The sequence below is a fragment of the Psammomys obesus genome, unplaced genomic scaffold, assembly GCF_907164565.1.
Source record: "Psammomys obesus unplaced genomic scaffold, mPsaObe1.curated_primary_1811, whole genome shotgun sequence".
In the NCBI taxonomy this organism is placed as follows: Eukaryota; Metazoa; Chordata; class Mammalia; order Rodentia; family Muridae; genus Psammomys; species Psammomys obesus.
In genome coordinates, this window is record NW_026592710.1 from 4,663,135 (window position 1) to 4,682,860 (window position 19,726).

At 53.6% G+C, this 19,726-nt stretch overlaps 1 protein-coding gene across 10 annotated transcripts in view; it reads left to right on the plus strand.

Annotated features, from left to right (window-relative positions):
• Camta1 (calmodulin binding transcription activator 1) overlaps window positions 1–19,726 on the plus strand; it is a 791,014-nt gene that overhangs the window by 579,186 nt on the left and 192,102 nt on the right. The window lies entirely within an intron of this gene.

Here is a 19,726-nt window from a genome sequence, read left to right on the forward strand (position 1 = left end):
CCTCTTCCTCCTCTCCCTTTTCCTTCTCTTCCTCCTCCACCTCCTCTACCTCTTCTTCCTCCTCTACCTCCTTCTCCTCCCAGCAACTGGAGAAACAGCACTGTGGGCAGCACATAGACAGGACTCTCCTTGGCAGTAAGAGGGAGATATGCTATCTCCTCCTGCTTCAGAACATACATGTGCACACACACACACACACACACACGCACACACACTCACACACACACACAAGCTTATACACAGGTGCAGACCACAGGCTCCACACACATTAGATCCACGCAGTTTGGACTCTTCCCAGCGCTTGGGAGCAGAGCTTCCCTCCCCCAGGAAACTCACAGGGAAATATGGGGCACACTTTGTCATTAGGGAGCTTGTGGCTTCTCTGAAGACCTAGGATACTCTCTTTGGGACTTCCTTTGGTGATAGCCTGGCCATATATCCCTTGGGCTTTTCTTGACCCGAGCTACAGAAGGTAAAGTGAGAGACTGTAAAGTGGGGACATATGGGAGATTTGAGGATCTCAGTGAGTGTGCTGTTCACCCAGATTTGGGGTCACACGTGGCACCTAGTGTGGGTGATGGCCTCAGACCCTCCTGTTCTCCCAGGCTAACCTCACTGGTCCCATACCAGGGAGGGCTACCAGCCCAGCCTCTGCAGGCTGAGCAGAGGGTTGCCAAGGCCCACTACACCCTCGACACACTTTCAACACTCACGTACACCTGGTTTGTTTTGCCTTTGATTGAAGAGGTGGGCTCTTCCTTTCAAGAGATGCGGACTTAATGGACCACGCCCCCGCCCCATCTCTCTCTCTCTCTCTCTCTCTCTCTCTCCAAAAGAAAAGGCAGCATTAAAAAAGCAACTCAGAATTTCTGTTTGCTTAAGGTGCACACAGGGTGGGGAGGGGGGTTCTGCTTGCTGCTCAGGCCCTAGATTTTCCTGAGAGATTAGCTCACTCGCCTGCCAAGATGTTAGCTAAAGGAAACACATTTGCTACAGATCAGAAATATTTATCCTTTTCTGGGTAGGAGATCCAAGGAAGCTCATCTGAATGTACTGCACCTGGAAACGAAACGAGAAAGGATGCAGGCCCTGGAGCTGCAGCTGGACTTGGAGGCTAGGTGCTCTGAGGCTTAGGGAGTCCCTAGGGAGGAGAAGCCATGGTGGGGGCTGCAGCCAGGCCACCAGGGTCTCTGGGGATGTGAAGGTCAACAGCCCCCAAAAAAGCCAGGGATCAGGAGGGACATGGGTTGCCAGTGAGCCGACTCACCCTGAAGCCGGGGCTATGCCTGCCCTACTTTGTATGCTCTGGGATTGGGGCCTTCCAGTCAAGTCCCCATATAGGGGTGACTCAGGCCAACCCTAATCCTATTGACTGACAGGAGAGAAGGGTCCTGGCATCCTCAAGCCAGCTCCATGCTGTCCCCAAACCATCTCTCAAACTTAGTGGCTGCTCAGTGGCTGCTGCAACAGAGTGAGGGGCTCAGACTCATGAATGACTGAAGAACTTAACAGTTACGTCTGCCCCACTGCAGCATTCTGCATCCTCCCGGGAAGCGGAGAGCCACCTGGTGACGGCCAGAAGTGCGCCGGCTCAGCAGGCTGTTACTTAGCTGTTCTTCTGGTGTAACTTCGGCAGTCAGCCTTGCTGTATCTGCTGTCTGGTCCTTGGGCCCCTCTTCTGGGTTCTCTTGGTGATCAAGTTTGGGTTGTGGGTGGTGTCAAGGAGGAGGCAATGTGTCCCTTGTGATGTTGGAGCCTGTTGTGAAATCGTTTGTCTTCAGGACCCCATTTTTCATTCAGAAAAACAACCTACCCCTGAGCACCAGGATCCACCTTCCAAAGCAGGACCAGAAATGACCACCACCTACAGCTCCCGGACCTGGGCCTTGCCGTAGCTTGGCCTAGCCTCTCTTTCCTAGGCTCAGTGAGTGTTATACATCCAGGGGAGAGCCTTGTGTTGACTGCTTCAGCTCCTCCCTGGCTCAGCAGGCCTGCTCTAGAGTCTTCATCAGCCCAGGCAGGTGCGGAATGATGTCACCATTCAGGATCTACCTATCGGAGATGGCCCTGCTTGCATGGACTTGGTTACCAGGAAGCCCATGCCCTTTCACCCGGAGGGTCCTAGATCTTGTTTAAGCAGAATCAGTCTCGGGCTTTGAGGGATAGAAAGCCAGGCCTGGACAGACTGCAGATTCTAGGAATTTATAGAGAGGCTGTGCCACGCTCATCCATTTCTGCCTCGTTCATCAGACCTCCTGGCTGTAATTCCATCTCAGGTGGATGAGAGCCCCTCTCTCTGCCTCATACCTGCAAGCCACCTTTTCTCTGGTGCCTGATTCAGGGAACGTTTCCAGAGTGTCCCCGGGAGCCAGGGTAGGGCTCCCAGCAGACCCGACCACCTACCCACAAAAGTCAGCAAAGCTGCTATCATCTTCCTGGGGGGTCAACCTGAGGTTGCCTCCTCCCAGGGACAGTCTGGCTGGAGTGTCTTTGTACTTGAAATCCAGCTCTTGTGGTGGAAGTCCAGAAGGTGAGAGCCCATGCTGGGATTTTCGGAGACCCCGCTGTGTGGGACCACATCCTCACGACTCTCTGAAGGACTCTTCAGGGAGAATTCTGTCTAAGTTGAGTGTGAGAGAGTGAGCACATAGCCTAAAGAACACGTGACCGGTCACCATGGCCAAGGGGCCAAGGAGCCTTTTGTGGAGGAGAGGAGACAGAGGTGGCTGAAGGTCCCTGTGCTCTGGGTGTGTTCAGGAACTTGTCCCAACCTGTGCGTTGGCTATGTGTCTGTTTAAACACTGGCCACTGCCACAGTAGCATCTCCCAGGGTGGAGCTACCAGTGTCAGGTCAGGCGTCCATCATGATGAGGGACAGGTCTGCAGAAAATGGAGGCAGGGTAAGAGAACAGCATCCCTGCCCCGTCCTGCTGCCCTCTTAGGAATAGAGTCCCGTCACCTACCCCTCCCATTTCCTGAGCCATGCCCGGGACAGGAGAAAGAATGAGTGAGGTGCACCCCGGCTCTGTCCCACTGTCAGGGTGAGTGGGATGAGGCACAGGGTGCTGACAGCCCTGGCCCCGCCTCTTCCATCGCTGTTGGCATCCGGAGCTGAAACCCCAGAGAACTCTTACAGCCCCATTCATCCTCCTCCAGGTGTGTTTCTAGGCCGACGGTCACAGCAGGGAGTACGTTCTCTGTGGACGTCTCGAAACTTCATGAACATTGTGACTTTCAGTTCCCCACGCATCCATCTCCTAGGAATTTGCCCACTATGAAGAGTCAGGTCCCAGAAAGAGTGACTCATCATCGAGAGCAGAGAAGAGGCAGGCAGGGACGGACACACCTTCCCGAGGGAAGATACTGGGAGTGGGGACCACAGAGCGTGTTCCAGAAAATCCCTCAATATTCTACACCAACACCCAGGGGCCAAGTAGGAGCAGAGATGGTAGACGGTGCCGGGAGAACGGCGCTTGCCTGCTGGGGCCATGAGACCCTCGGTGCTGCCTGTGGATGTCACAGCATGCTAGAGCAAGCCCAGCGGTTCGTGGGGCAGCATTTCGGAAGGACAGGAGTGGGGACACAAGTCTCTTTATGGCTTGGGACGCTCAACAGGAAGTGCGTGCGCGCGTGTGAGTGTTGCCATGCATGTGAGAACGTGTCCATGTATACAGGGTACATTTGCACATTGTACCTATGTGTAGTGCATGTAGAAAAGAGTACGTACATGTATTTAAGTGTTGTGAAGCATGTGGGTGTGTGTGTGTATGAGTTGAGGCAGGCAACTGAATGTGTACATGTGTGTATGAAAGGTGTGTTCATGAGTGGTGCACATGTATGTACGGTTGATGTACATGTATATTTATGTGTCTGATGACATGTGTTATGGTGTGGCTTTGCATGTGTGTGCACAAGAGTATTTGCATGTGAATGCATGTATGTGAGTGTTATCCATGGACCACGCACACGTGTACATGAGTGTTGCGCTGTGGGTGTACTCCAGTCATAGAGCATTTGACTGATTGAATGTTGTGGGGCGTTTGAGTTTGCGTGTGTGCTCACATGAGTCTTGCCTGTGGAGTATGTGAGTGAGTATCTTAAGGTGTGGGAGAGCCCAGCATGTGCTTTCGGGAGTTAAGTGTTTTAGTCTCTCTGCAGGGCGGCTGCCCAGCTTCTATGTCACTCTGGAAAGGCAGGTCTCTTCTGGCCCCACCCCCAAACGCAGTGCCTCAGGGGCACAGCTCTGCACTCCTGGATGGCATGCCAGGCATGGCTCCCCATCGGCAGCAGCCTCCCGAGGATGCTCCTTCACTCAAACTGTTTTCACAGGTCTGCTCACCAGCTTCAAATACCCGGGCTCCAAGTGACAGATGTGAGCAGCCCCATCAAGGATCGGGAAGGGGGATTTTTCTCACCCTTCAGGATCTATGCTTAGCTTCGGAGAAAGGGAATCCGGTCCTTGTTTCCTCTGCCATCTTAAAACCACAAGCCTGGGCCTGGGCGATGCCAAACAGCCCCAGTGCCAAGGCTGTGCCCTTGTCAGCCCCGGGAAGTATCATGGCTTCACACGCAACTGGCCAGACCCAACTGGGCAAAGGAGTCCCAGGCACAGGCCCGGGAGCTTCCCAGAGAGAGCTGTGGCCAGGAAGGTGTCACTCAACCCTGCAGAAAAGCAAGCAGGGCTTGGAGGAGGCAGTTATTACCCACTAGTGACACACATCTCTGTCTTGATGCTAGCGTGTTTACAAGCCACTGCAGGAAAGCCAAGCTCAGGAGCCAAAGACAAAGCTGAGTAAGCAGATTCCAGAACCTTCCGTAGAGCCCCTCGTGTGGGGGGGATTTCCTTAGGAAGCAGCCTCGTTCTCTGCCCTTTGTCAGCAGCAGCATGGTATGAGAAAAAGGCAACCGGAACTGTGGGGAGCGGGTGCAGAAGCGTAGGCCACGGCTCTACCCATGAGGAAGGGGCCCCTGATGACAGTAGTTTGCTCCCAGGATCTCCCAGCCAGATGTGCCCTCCCAGCTGCCAGCCTTCTTGTGCTGTCAGTTCAGATTTCTGTCTTCCAGAGCCCATGGGGCAATCGGCCTGCAGAGCACATCTCTGCAGAACCTGGCACCTCTGGGGCAGAGGCAGGATGTACCAAGCCTGTAATCTCAGCATGCGCCAAACCCCAGAGGTTGATCTTCATGCTGGCACAAGTCAGCAAGTAAGAATCTCAGGTGCCCTGTGGATTTGAGTTGCAGATAAACAAGAAACTCATTCAATTACTTTAAATATGGGTATCTGGCTATGCTTATAGAAGTGGGTAGTGTCTGCCGTGGATTCTCCTCTCTGCGGGTCTTTCTGCCCATCCTTCATCAATTGTTAGAAGCTTCGGGGCTGGAACCCAGTGCCATGCCTGTGTGCTGTGAAGCCTTTAGAGCCTCTAAAGCCAAGAAGACCTGCACCTCTGGTGTTTGCAGAGAGGCTAGGTGCAAGCCAAGAGCTCCTTGGCTCTAGCTGCTGTGCTCCCTGGCCCCGGAGAAAGAGCAGGCCAGCGGGAGGCTGGTGGTTTCCCACTCAGGGTTGGGACAGCAGTAAGGAAAGTGCCGGTAGCCAGTCCGGGGCCAAGGCCCACAGGAGATTTAAGGGGCTGGTTAGGAGTCCCTGGAGCCTGAGCCACTGGCTAGCCTCCATCCTCCAGCCAGGGACATCCCCAAAGGCCAGCCCTCGCACATGGCTTTTGAGGAAATGTGTCCTCTCTCTGGGCAGCAGCATTTGCAGTCAGGCCTGTGTGTGGAATTTTTATTTCTCTAATACAGCCCAGGCAGGATTTAGTAGACAAGTTCTCCAGAGGAAACGCATCCAATAAAAATTTGATGGGCTCCGGCAGCTCGGCAGAGTCTCCTTACGAATTCTAAGTGCCTGTTCGGTCCGTGCCTTGGGCAGAGCTCAGCGTCAGTCTACAAATGGCTCTTTAGCGAGGGCACCTGGAGGGAAGGGCCCCCAACCAGGAAGTCGCCATCAGCCCCTGCTTCCCAAGAAGCCCGAAAGTCTCCTCTAAACCCAGGTCTGGGGGGTCCTGGCCTTGAACTGGCAAAGGAGCTAGGCCCCAGTGCCTGGGGACACAGGGATCCTCCTCACGGCACAATGAGGGTTGCTGAACACTGGCCAGGAGGTGACTGCCTTCTGGGACACAAAGCCAGTTAAGAACAGACGTGATTGTGCTGGGGAGAGAGAGAGAGAGAGAGAGAGAGAGAGAGAGAGAGAGAGAGGGTGACTTTCCAGTGACTTCTCTTTGCTCCGCACACAGGTGGAGTGTCTCTTTGGAGTGAGAGTGAGGCAAGTGTCCCCTGCCTAGAAACACCCCAGGTGCAAATGCTGCTGCCCAGAGAGAGGACACACTTCCTCAAAAGCCATGTGTTGCGGCTGGCCTTTGGGGATGTCTCTGGCTGGAGGCTGGCTGGTGGCTCAGGCTCCAGGGACTCCTAACCAGCACTTTAAAGCTCCCATGAGCCTTGGCCCCGTCCTGGCCACCGGCACTTTCCTTACTGCTGTCTCAACCCTGAGTGGAAACCTCTGGGTGTGGGTAGGCCTGCAGAGTGTGGCATACAAGCTATGTCCACACCCTCTCTCTGCTCACCTCCTGGCCAGGCCTGGATAGAGAGGGAGCCCATCCCATGACTAGTAGATAGAGGAGAAATGGCAGGACCCTTGGGCTGGAGACAGCTGACTGACTGGCTGGCCCATTGGGAAGCCACAGGCTCAACCCTAATTCTCCTGGGATGAGGAATCTCTTGTTTAACCATCAGGAAATACTCAAGACCCTGCTGAAGAGGGTACCAGGCACTGAGCACAAGTGTTCACAAGGGTCCTCCTACCTGCGCGGAGCTGGGAACATAGAGCAAGCCTCCTTAGCCGAAACCTTTCTTGGCTGGATGCATTTACAACAGAGGAAGGGGACATTGGCTGTGCTCACCATTTCTTTCCACCTGGCCAGCTCACACTGAGGACACAATACACCTGGGTCACAGCTCAGCTCCAGCAGCCGCTAGCTAGGTGGCCCTGAGGCAGGGACTTGGCCTCCCTAACCGTTTATCTACCCATAAAGTACAATGATACTATCTCCCTCACAGGAGAGAGCATGGGTTAGACTTTACGGAAATCACATGGCACAATGGGGCCTGTGCAAGCCTGGTGTCTGTGTGCTGTGTGTCACGCGGCATGCTGGGGCATGTGTAAGCCTGGCACCTGTGTGCTTCCATGTGGTCATCACAGACAGTTTGTGCCTGGCACAGCCTTTCCTACGGTCTGAGCGCCATCAACCTTCCTCTTGCGTAGTCCCCAATTCTACTGGCTCTAGCTCAGAGTCCTGCTCTTGGCTGGCATTAGAGACAAGCCCAGAGCCATTTGTTTGTACTTTGTGCTCCAAAACCCACAGTGGGAGTCACAGGCCACTGTGCTGCCTCCGTCTCCCCTCGGAGTTGCCTGGGAATGTAACTGAGCTGCCTGTTCTCCCCTGGGGACCCTATTGTCTCTCACCTAAGTCACAGAACGCACAGGAAAGGAAGAGCCAGGAGAAGGCAGCAGCTGGACACAACAGGACGTCTGCTGTGCCTCAGGCCTGCAAGGCTGTGTCTATGTAGGCACAGTGACGGGGCCTGCCATTGACTCTTCATGCATGTGATGTCATATTTCATTTACACACATCCCTATCCCGATACGTGCCATGCTCCTGAAGACCACTGCCAACAGTGGGGCCATATGTTCTCAGGACCTAATAGGAAATTGGGGGACATAGAGTGAAAACTGGAACCGTTCTGGTAAAACCCCTGCAGGCAGGGCACGCCACTCCAGAAGGTGAGGTAAACACGAGCTACTGGGACCATGGTGAGAGGAAGCCAGGCTAGCCTAGACTTTACTGGAATCAGATCATACTACAGGGATGAGCTCTCAGCTCCCTGTCTACCAAGGGCTGTGGACTGGCCAGTGCTGGAGGCCAGAGATAGGTGTCCCTCCTCATTGCCAGTACTACTTGGCAGGAAGGAGGCTAGGCCAGGAGGCAGCCTACCCAGAGCCAAAATGATGACGCAGACATGAACCCCGGCAGAGGTTCATGGATTGACTGTGGACGAACAAGGCCAGCTGCTCTTGAGCTGCGAAGTCGAACAATCTTGTAGACCGGAATCTTGCATAGATCCCCAGGGATGGCTGAAGGCTGGTCTTGGTCCTTGGGAACTGGGGCTGAGCTTCTCTAGGATACCGGAATGAGAGCTGTCTGAGGACCCAAGAGGCCTCCTTGTCCATGTGGGCACTTCATCGACATAGTCTCCCAGCTCTTCTAGTCCTAGAAGGGTTTGCACCCCTGTTCTCACTGTAACGCCTGTTTATGGGGCCTCCTTATGGGGCCGGCTGATAGTGGCAGAGGGGAGGTGGGACCGTCAGTTGGTAAGGAGACCACAGTCTGGCTCCCTGAGGGGAGATAGAAGAAGACCAGGAGGTCTAGCGGGTAAGAAATAAACACAGAAAATGTTACAAGAGAGATGCCAGGTAAAGAAGGCAGAGTGAGTACCAGAACGGCCCCTGGCCATGTGAGGGCAGAGTGGAAACCACGCCCAGTCAGAAAGGTTTGTTGGAGTATTCAAACTGCCTGGCTGTCTCAGTGGGGGCGGGGGCAGGCTGAACAGCCAATACCAGGGAGAGCCTTGCCAGCTCTAAGGGGAGCACGAAGGGGCATGTGAGTGAGAGCAGTGGGAGTTAAAAGCAGGAGAAGGTGGGATGTAGGCCAGAACAGCAAGGGGACCTGGATTTGCTGCTCATTTGAGTCAACGGGGGTTGAGATGCTGTGGGAGTTGGTTGGCTGTGAGGGGTGGGTAGGGGAAGTAAGGCTTTTCCTAACGGACAGAAGCCCACATCACAAGATTTCTGAGGAAAGCTGAGTTCGGGTAGCAGTCCTTCTGTTTACCTGAGCCCAGATTGTCTGTCATTCAGGATGTCATGCCATTTGGGGGTTCACTTTGGCCCTAACTGACACAGTGTCCTAGGGGACAGCAACAAGTCCCAGGCCACTTGGGACCGAAGGGGACTTCAGAGGTATGATTTGAGGTCTGGGCCTCCCCACACAACAGGACCTCTCTCTTCTCTCTCTCTCTCTCTCTCTCTCTCTCTCTCTCTCTTTTGCACATACACATCATACAACTACACTAACACTCACAATCACAGGCTCACCCTCACACACATGCTCCCAGAACACACTCATCCCCACCAAACCTTTTGTACTTCTCTGGGACTGCAGCTCCGAGGGGCCTGGCGGCCTGGGTTGGGTGGGCACGCGTCCAGCTCTGGGGTCTGGGGAGGCGCTTGCTCTAGAGCAGCACTCAGCCTGCGTCCTCTCCTCTGGCTCCCGGAGAACCCCACATATTCCCGGAAGGAGAACGGGCCCTTCATCGCCTCACAGGCTCAGCACAACTGCATCCTAGTAACTGAAAGTGGCTCAACTCAAATTGCATTTTCCCTAAGGAGCTCAGAAGACAGGCGTGCGGGAACAAGAGTGGGCAGAGGGGAGCCGCCAGCCTGAGAGGCACAGTCCCCTCACCTCAGGCCTCCGGGAACTATGTGGGGACAAAGCAGAAGCACCCTCTCCTGAGGAATCCATCCCCCCAGGCTCCACCCTCTGGAGGACTTGAGTGCAGGGTCTCTGTTGCTGCAAAGCAAATCTACAAATCATGTTTGTTGGCGGAGTGCTGGTTTGTGCCCCAGGGCCTTTGCTCATGCTGATCCCTGTCTATAAAGTCCACTTGTCCTTCGACAAACCACGGTACCAGCGAGGTCTGCAGAGCACTCGGCTCTGTCTCCGACATAGCTGTACACATTGGTTGTCACCTCATTAAGTCTGTCTGATGGCCTTAAGAGGCCGGGTCATTGTGGTTGCTGCATTAGGAATCTCCTAACGAGAGCCTTGATGGGTACAGCCTGGAGGAGGTGGCACTGACGGCCTTCAGCTGGGGCTCTCTGTCTCTGAGCTGCGCTCTAAGCAGCGTGGGACTTGACTCTAACAGTGCTCAGTAGAAGACATGAGGAGGGATGGCTGCTTCTCAGCCCATCAGCAGAGGCATCTGAAAGCTGAAGAGACCCTCAAAAGTTCTGGGATGAATTTGGTGTCAGTGGTGACAATTACTGTAAAGCCCCATCGTGGTCTGGCAGGGGAGCGGAGGGGCGGCCAGCAGTGAGAGACACTCTCTAGGCCCTCTGCACACTCACAAGTGGCACACCTTGTCTTGCACGTCCCCAGAACGGAGCCTTGCACGTGGAAAATGCTCAGGTGTTTGCAGGATGGAATTAACGAGGGAAGAGGGGAGGGAGGGCAGAGCCTGGCAGAGCAGCAAGATCCAGGGCCCAGCCTGGCTCTTGAGGAAAAGTGGCTCTAGCACTGTCCGCCACTGTCACAGTCAGCACCCACTATTCTGGCCTTTCTCTCCACACTGGCTTCTGCTTCACACTCGGCTGGGTGGGTGCAGGATGTGCCTGCAGGTGTGGGCAGGGGCCGAAGCTGTGCACACTTTGCCTGGGACCCTCCAGGGCAGTCTCAGGCTCCCTGAGGCAGGACCCTGGCCCCATGAATGAAGCTCATCCCTGGGAGACTGTGGAAGAGGCACTTCTGCCAGCATTTGGAAGTGGCCTGGGGGTCTGGGGTTCGGTCCATTTCTCTTTTCTTTCATTTCAGTCACAGGAGGAACATGAAACCTTTTCCCCCTCTCTGCTCCCTCTCCAGCCAGAGATTCCCACTAGCACCAGGGGGTGTGTGAGCAGAGCTCTGACCAGCAGCTGCTGATGACAGAGCTACAGGCCTCTCCTAGTCTGGAAACACTTACCAGAGGGGAGGGGCCCAGGATTCAGGACAGAGACCAGACGTTGTGACACCGCCTTGATTTCTGGACTGTCGGCCTTGGCACACTTTATCGTCCATAGGCCCCTGTGTCATTTTTCCCTCTCTGGGTTCACTCCATTTCTGGATTGTTGTCCATAAGTTGCAAAATGGCCCAGGATCCCTGAGTGGTTTATAAATTAGGGCTGTGTTCTGGGAGCACCCAGTGTGCAGTCATATTTTAGGTGGTGTCAAGAGTTTCCATTATAAGCCTAGTTTATAACTAGGCCATAAAAACACACTGAGGCCTGAGTCTTGTGGGCTGGACCTTCCACAGCTGCTGGGTCCAGGCTCCTGGGAGGGACGTCAGCAGACCTTCCACAGAGAAGAGGCCAGGATGCCAAAGCTCTGTGATCTGAAGTGAGGGGTGTGAGCACCCGGTGCCAAGTGAGCTGCGTGGGCCCAGTAGCTGCCTGTAAGCAGTCACGTGAGCTGGGGAAATCAGGTGTTGCCCCACAGTTGGGCGACTAGGTTAGACGCTCCTCTGCCGGTGTGTGGGCCTCTGCTGCACCTGTGTGGATTGTCATTCCAAGGTCACCCAGGGAACAGCAATGATTAGCAGGAGCCTTCCTCTGAGACCACAGAAAGCCTGAAAAGTCACTTACCAGGGACCAGACCATGTGTGTTCCAGACCCTCCGAGGGATGGAAAGGAAAGGAGGGAGGGGGAAAGACTGGCATCTCACTGTGTAGCCCAGGCTGGCCCCAGGCTCTCCAGCCTTCCCTTTTGCAGTCTTCAGAGCATCAGAATTAAAGACATGTTCACAATGCCCAGCTTCCAGACTGATGTTCACATCAGGAAAGAGATCCCACATTTGGTAAATAAAGGGGCTTAAAAATCACCCCTCCCGTTTTCATTAAATAACCCCACTAGGAAAGTAAAAGCCAAGATGGGCTCCCAGGACCTTGTTTCATATAAAACGTAAAGGGTGCTGACTGCCTGGGCACGCTCCAGGGGAATCTGGTCGATGGGTCTGGGGTGAGGTCTGGATGACCTCTGGTGCCTGCCACGACAGAGCGGAGTGGGTGAGCCCACCCCTGAGTCCTTGTGTTGGAGTCGCCCGCCTGTCAAGGTTCTGGCATGCTCCACAGTAGCACGGGATGCAGCAGAAGGCATGTGAGGAGCGCCGGGGGAGCTCCCTCTCCCTGTGTCGCAACCTCAGCCCCACTGTGTCAGGAGCTGAGGGAGGAGAGGACTTGACGCCAATGGTTTTGGACTCTGTGGGGGCACCAGAACTGAGTTGAGGATATTTACTAGAGATCTTGCAGCTCCTAGGACAGGATTGTGTCATTTATGCAAAACGGTTTCCCCTCTAGCCTTCCCTAAAATATACAAAGAAACAAGAGCGCCATTATGTTCCCCCTTGGAGGCCTCAGTTTCAGGACCCCTTTCTTCCTCCTGAGCATCCTGGTTCATAACAAGTACTATCATCGGTGCTTTTGTTTGAGGGTGCAGTGTGAGGTCCGTGTGCTTTGGGGGTCATTGTGCCTTTGCAAGATTAACTTCACCCCCAATCCCTGACCAAACCCTTTGTCCCCTCCATCACCCCACACAGCTGTGTCCTGGAAAGGCTCCTGGGAGCTTCATATCTTCCCTCCTTAATCCCTCCCTATGGACCTCCTTCGGCACTTCCTCTACTGACCTATTTAGTCTCCCCGTGATCCTTGACAGGCTGGTGGAGGCCGCACGCTTGTGATCGATCACGTCAAACATCAGCTGACGCTCCTCCAAGGTGAACACCGTCCGGTCCGCGTGCTGCCAGTCCCAGGAAATTAGGCAAAGCACTGGGTAAAACGCCAGCTTTGAAAGTCCTAAAGTCTGGGCCAAGAAGATAACTCATTTAGATGAAGGTGTTGCTTCCAAGCCTGGCAACTTGAATCCAATCCCCCAGATCCCACGGTGGAAGGAGAGAACTGTCTGCCGCAGATTGTCCTCTAACCTCCACGTGTGTGCTGCGGCCTGTGTACACACACACTCCCTCACACTCACACACATGCTCACATACAGGCATTGCACAGGTGTGCACACACTCACACACCACAGGCACATACGCACGCACACCCAAGGGCTAGAGGCACAATTTAGGCCTATGGCATTGCACACTCATTTTCTCTCCTGTGAGGTGGGGGTTACCATTTGTATGGGAGCATTATAAGTAAGGGGGGCTAGTGTACATGATTTAGAATTTAAAGGTATATTGGTCACTTTCTCACTGTCATGAGTTCCAAGGCCAGATTACCTTCTTATACAGATAATGGCCGCCAGGTTAGGGCCGCCGCACTCAGTACGGTCTCATGGAGTCCGATGACCACAGCGGTGCACCTAGACCAGTTAACGCTGGCATTCTCAGGACTTCACAACAGACAGAGCTATGGGTACAAAACAACCTGTAACCTTAGAAGAGGTGCCCCACCAGAAGGCGGGCATGGGGTCCCACATCTGGCTTGGATCCCCTTCTGCAAGCCTCTCCCAGCTCCTTGGGGGAGGGGAAAAGGCTCTGTCCTGCCTAGTGGGCCCCAGCCACAGTTACCCAAACACTGGTCCACTCTTGAGGCCGTTCTGTTAGAGGAAGTCCATGATGATGAAGGCATCACCTCCTTCACCGAGCACCTACTGTGTGCACCTCCTTCACCGAGCACCTACTGTGTGCCACAGCAGTGTGTGCAAACCTAGAAGTGCATCCAAGAAAACATTAGGGGCTGGAGTGTGGCCCTGGGGAGGACTTTGAAAGGCAGGGAGGATTTGTCCCCAAGAGAAAGCCACTGCCCACCCCCCCCAGCCAGGATCCAAGCAGGATGACTTTGTAAGGCTCTGCCTTCTAGTACAAAGTCGCAGACTCCAGCACAGAGGGGCCTTGTTTGGGACTTAAAACACTTGCTCAAATTAATGACCAAAAATGTCAGATGTGTCCACAGCTAATTATTCATTAGATGCTTAATTAGTGTACGATGATCATGACATTTTAATGTTATTAATTTTTATACTGTAATAGGAATTAAATTGTTCTGCTGTCCCAAAGCCTCCTGATGGAGGCTTTCTGTGGGCTGGGGGAGCCAGGAGGAAGCGGGGGCCATGGGGACAGCAGGTGGTGTGCAGGCAGAGTGCTGGCCCGGATCCAGAGCACACGTGCCCCCCCCCCTTGGCTGGCGGGGCTTCCTCCAGGCCACAGACAGTCCCTCTAGAGTTGGATTCTTCAGAGGCTGGATGCCCTGCATGCTGGCACCCTGGATGCAGATGCAGGGCTGGCAGCTGAGACACTGGAGCGGGCACAGCAGAGGGCTCCTTCCTGCTTGCAGCTCTCAGGGTTTCACAAGCTTCTTCTCTCTCCTTGAGACAGTAGGAGAGCAAAGGGACCATCCTGGAAGTCCTAGATGGAAAAAAAAAAGATAGTTAACAAGGGTGCCATATCCCAAGAGTCACAGGACGGACCCCCACACAGAACAGTACAGAGGAAAAAGACGGTGCCTGTGTTCAGACAGACGGAAGCCAGCCCTGTCTGCGGTGAGGGTGCTTGCTGTGTGAGCCCTGGAAGGACTCTCCTTTGCAAACTGCCCAGGTCTGGAAATCAAACCAGACAGAAGAGGAGAAGGCTTCTAGAGAAATCACGTGATATTCCACCCCTTGGAAAGAGGTGCTTTTCAGACTTTAGTGGATGAGCTTCCGGTCCTCTGTTGGGCATGTGGCTGTGGGCTTGGGTAAACCTGCTCCTGTAGACAGCGGTCTAATCACCTGCCATCACAGTGCACCGTCTCATGAGCGTCATTACAGGCCGAGGGGCTCAGAGCTACGCAATCCTTCTTAGTGGCCCTGCTGTGTCTTACTCCACTAACATCTCATGTCCTCAGTCAGACTTTTGACAATCCTTGATTGTTCTTAATAAACACTCCAAATCCTCTGCTATCTTTTCTTTGTGGGTCAGCTTAATCCTTTGTGGTAAGCCTGAAGCCCCTGCTTGATTTGTGGCCGAAGTCAATGTTTTAATCCCCTTGTAGCAGTGCCCTCTATCTACAGGATGAGTGGTGTGATTGCAGACCGGGCACCAGGCCTGACACTCCACAGATACAGTGGAATGTGGCCTCCTTCTCAGCACTGTCGTGTACTGGCTCCGCTTACAAAGGACATCGTGTATGTTGTCCCTTGTCATCTTATTATCTCACGGGAAAGCAGAAGTAGAATGGACTTGGGGCTGAAAAAGGGTCCAGGGTGAGTTCCTGAGCGGGTGGCTTCAGTTGATAGGTCGGAAGAGCAGTGCTCTCTGGGGCTTATCTTCAAACCTTAAAGGTCACTGGCATCTAGAGAAACCCACACAGGCTTCCGGCCACCACTTGGATATGTTGGCTTGTCTCATCAGAGGGAAAATGGTATCCTTTCCATTCTGGAAATGAAAACCAGCCCAAAACAGAGGGAGGAGGCCCAAACACAGTTTAAAGTTGGCATATTGTAAGAACTCCTGGTGTGGGTGGTAGTGGGTCCCCAGTGTGGCCTGAAAGACTCCTTTTATCCCTAGCTCTGTGCCTGTGACTGGGGCGGGTCCTCTGGCTTACTAAGTTTGGGGAGCCACCTAGGCATCAGGGACTCCTGACTTTCCGGCCTGAAGACAGAAGCCAAGGGCTCAGAAACACTTCTTCCCCAGCCTCCCTCCCTGAAGGCTGAGGGGACATCTGGGTGTCCAGTGGTAACTGTGAAGCCTGATGTGGTATGGATGGGACCAAATGATTCATAAAGACTGAGTGGGAGCTGGGACAATGACAATAAGCTAGGGCCAGTTTGCAATTTGAAAAGAAAAGCTGATAAAATAGATGATGTAGCTATACCTCTTAGAAGCTGACCCCACCGTGCCCTTTTTCTCTAGCAGCTGCCCCTTCCCCTTCTTCTTCCTTCTCCTTTCCTCTGCTCTCCATCATGGTCTGAGCTCATCACAACAGCCGTTCGAAGCATCTCGGTGCCATGATGAGCTGGAGTGAGTAATAAGATCTCGGGGGCCCCTCAGGGAAAGTAGTCACAGAGCCTGGGGCGCTCCCCAGGGCAGCCATTTGTGCCCTTGGAGAGGGCCTGTGCTCGATCAGAGAAGGCTCCAGCAGAAGGTCCTGTTTAACGTGCATCCTGAAGAAGACATGACAGTTTCATCAATTTCTCTTGTCCCTTTCTGCCTCCATCTCCTCAGAAGCCAAATGTCGTAACAATCTCCCATTAGTGGGTGGAGGAGACCTGGCAGATATTAACCCCCCTTCTGAAGCCACACTGGAAATACCCCCCTCCACTGGGCACTTGTATAGCCACTTTTCATCACTATGAAAAAATATCTGAAAAAAAAATTTTAAAGGCAGAAAGTTTTATTTTGGCTCAGTTTCAGGGGCTCCAGCCTGTGGACACCTGGCCCTGTTGCTCCTTGGGTAGGGCGCTCCAGGCCAGCAGAGCAGCGTGGTGAGGCAAAGCTTCCTGCCTACCTACCATGTGACAGCTCAGAGGCAGGAGCAGGGTGGAGAGAAGCTGAAGAGGGACAAGGCCTACCCTTCAAGGACATACCTGTCCCACTGACCCACTCTCTCCTCCTCGTAGTCCACCCCACTGCGAGTGATGGGGGAATCCAGTTACCTTTCAATGGCACCCCTAGGGGCTGGGGGAAGGCTCAGCTGGTCAAGTGCTTGCTGCACAGACATAAACAAGGATCTGAGTTTGAATCTCCAGCACACACACACACACACACACACACACACACACACAAAACACAAAGGGGTGGGTACAGGAGGACCCAGGACGTCTCACTGCCAGGCAGGCTAGCCAGCTGGGCGAGTTCCAAGTTCAGCAAGAGATCCTGTCTTAAAAAACTAGTAAGAAAGCAATTGGAAAAAGCATCCAGCACTGACTTCTGGCCTCCACATGCAAGCACATGCATGCACACAGACACACACACACACACACACACACACACACACATGTGCACACGCACACACCACCACCACTACCGCTATCACCTGGGAAACTGGGAGCCAAGCCTTCAACATATGAGTTCTTGAGAGGGATAACTCATATCCTAACTTAACCATGACCCAGAAAAAAATGTCCTGTGAAGGCTGCAGACTGCCAACCATGATGCCACAGGGCTGGCATAGGAGCATAGAGAGGAGACCAGTTCAGTACCAGGAGCAGAGGCTCCTGCGGGAGGAAATTGTCCCCAGGAAAGCCTCCTGGCCACCATGCCTGCTTCAGATGAAGAGAGAGGAAAAAATACACAACATTAATAGCCAGTTGCTCTAACTTTTAGAGGCTTCTGGAACCATCAAAAGCTCATTTGCAAGGTGAGACACCCAAGGTGTCCCGGTGCTGATACGGAGCCCACCCCTCACTGCTGAGCAGGAGTTTGGGGTGACCACACCTGTCTCTCTGGGACCTTAGCAGGTAGGTAGGGCTAGAAGGGGGCAGGGCGGGGAATCGTCACACAGACATGGAGGGCAGCTACTGTTTGTGGCAACTTAGAAGGTGTCTCGCTGCAAAGCCACCTGCCCACCTGCCACTTCTAACTCTGCTGGCTTGGAAGACTCAGGTGGAGAGGCAGGGAAGCCCCTTCCAGGACTAAGGCTCCTCAGGCTGGGCATGGGGCTTTAACTGGCTCTGTGAACTCCTTGGAAGTTCCTTAGCCGGGACCTTCTGGTCCCTGTGTCACTGTGTACCTCTTCCCTGAGCCACCCCAGCCACTGCCACTGTCTGGACAGTGGCCTCCTAATTCCTGACTAGTTTAGCACCTCCTCTAGGCTGGAGGCCCATCCTGCAGTCATGCTTCTCTCTTGAAGGCTAAGAATGCTGGCTCCTCTGTGGCCGCTCTCTTCTGAGGCTGCTGTCACTGACAGAGTCTTCCAGGTCTCTTTCAACAACTCATGGCCTGTCCACTCTTCCTCTATTCTCTACCCTGGATTTTAGAAAAGTTTCCCTGTGAGTCTGGAGCTCAGTGAGTTCATTAGACACCTGGCCAACAAGCCCCTGGAAACCCCTTTCCACTACCTCCCCTATGCTGGGAGCATGGGTACATGCTCAGTGTGAGAGCTCTCCCCTCTCCCACAGCCAGATTCCTTGCTCTGCTCTTCACAGTCGCCATTGTTCCTTGATCATCTGGACATCAGCTGCCCTTCTCTGGCTGCAGGCCACAGAACTGTCAAAGCAGAGGACTTTCTGAAACATGTTCCTTCATGACACTCCCCTACCCAAGTCTCCAAAGACACCCTCATCCTGGTGGGGGAAGGGAGGAGGTGTTGGTGTTCCCATGAAGTCAAGCTCTACAGCAGTTCTGAGACAGCATCTGCTCACCCTGCCCAGGGTTCACTGCTCTGTGGTGTACACAGTGTTAATAGTTTCCTGGGGGCAAGTTCCCCCCTTTTCCTCCCAGGCTAGTGCCCCTATGTGGCTGCTTAGAATGCTGACTCCCCTGTATGCTGGGTCAGTCTCTTCACAAACTCAGCCACGAAAACATCAACGCCTCCTCCCATTCGGTCAACACTATTGTTACCTTTATTTTAGAGAAAAAGACCTGGGCGCTGAGAGCTTAAGTGTCTTGCCTACATTAAAACGTCATCAGTCTGGGGGCGGGGCATAAGCTCCAGTGATCTACTTCCAGAATCTGAGTTGTGACTAATTTGAGAGTCCTTCCCCGTACCTGGGATGTGACAGATGGATAGATGGATGGATGGATGGATGATGGATGGATGGATGGATGGATGGGTGGATAGGTAGATAGATGGATCGGACAATGAATGGGATGGATGGATGGATGGATGGATGGATGGATGGATGGATGGATGGGTGGATAGGTAGATAGATGGATGGGACAATGAATGGGATGGATGGATGGATGGATGGATGGATGGATGGATCGATCGATCGATCGATCGATCGATCGATGACCTGAAAAACTACTTGCTCAGATGATACCACATACATCTATATTTAGACTATTGCCCAGGGTCTGGGGCTCTGAGCCACACTTCCAAAGGCACAGTGCTGTCACTTTCTCCATGTGGGAGTGAGGATCCAGGCCATATGCTGGAAGGGACACCTTGGTATCCAAGGCCTGTGTTCTGCTTTTCTATCATCCACTTAAGAATGCTTTCTCCCTCATCCACTTTACACTCTACATAATGAATCTTTTGTCATCAGAGTCACATTCTGGATCCAAAGGGTGACTGGCCAGTATGTGGAGCTGGAGTCTGTCCAAGTACCATGAGCAAATTCAGTCTGCACTGGGCTCTGGCATCCAGGCATCCTACTCTATAAAGGTCTGCCACAGTGATGCATGCTGCTTTGGCTAAGCAAAATCTAATTCCAGGCCACAGGAATGCCATGGTGCTGGGAATTATTTGATTAGCAATTGTGCTCTGGGTGGGGTCTCCTGCAGAAATACTGAGTGGAAGCTGCTCTTCAGGGGTGGATTTCCACTTCAGCAAGTGTGGTTGGGGAGGCATGGATCTGTAATGGCAAGGTTTGAGGAGAAGGGAAGCACACCAGACAGCAATGACGAAGAGGATAATTCCTTCCAGCCTGAAGAAAGGCCTGGTGTTTGTTCCCACCTTCACTTCAGGCTTCCTTCCAGAATGTCAGTCTGTACCAACCTTCCCTGAGACACTGATGATCCCAAACACACCACCACCACGATACATTACTCCACTGACCACCCCCTCCTCCTCCACCTCCACCTCCACCACCTCCTCCTCCACCTCCACCACCTCCTCCTCCACCTCCACCACCTTCTCCTCCACCTCCACCACCACCTCCTCCATCTCCTCCACCACCTTCTCCTCCACCACCACCACCTCCTCCTCCACCACCTCCACCACC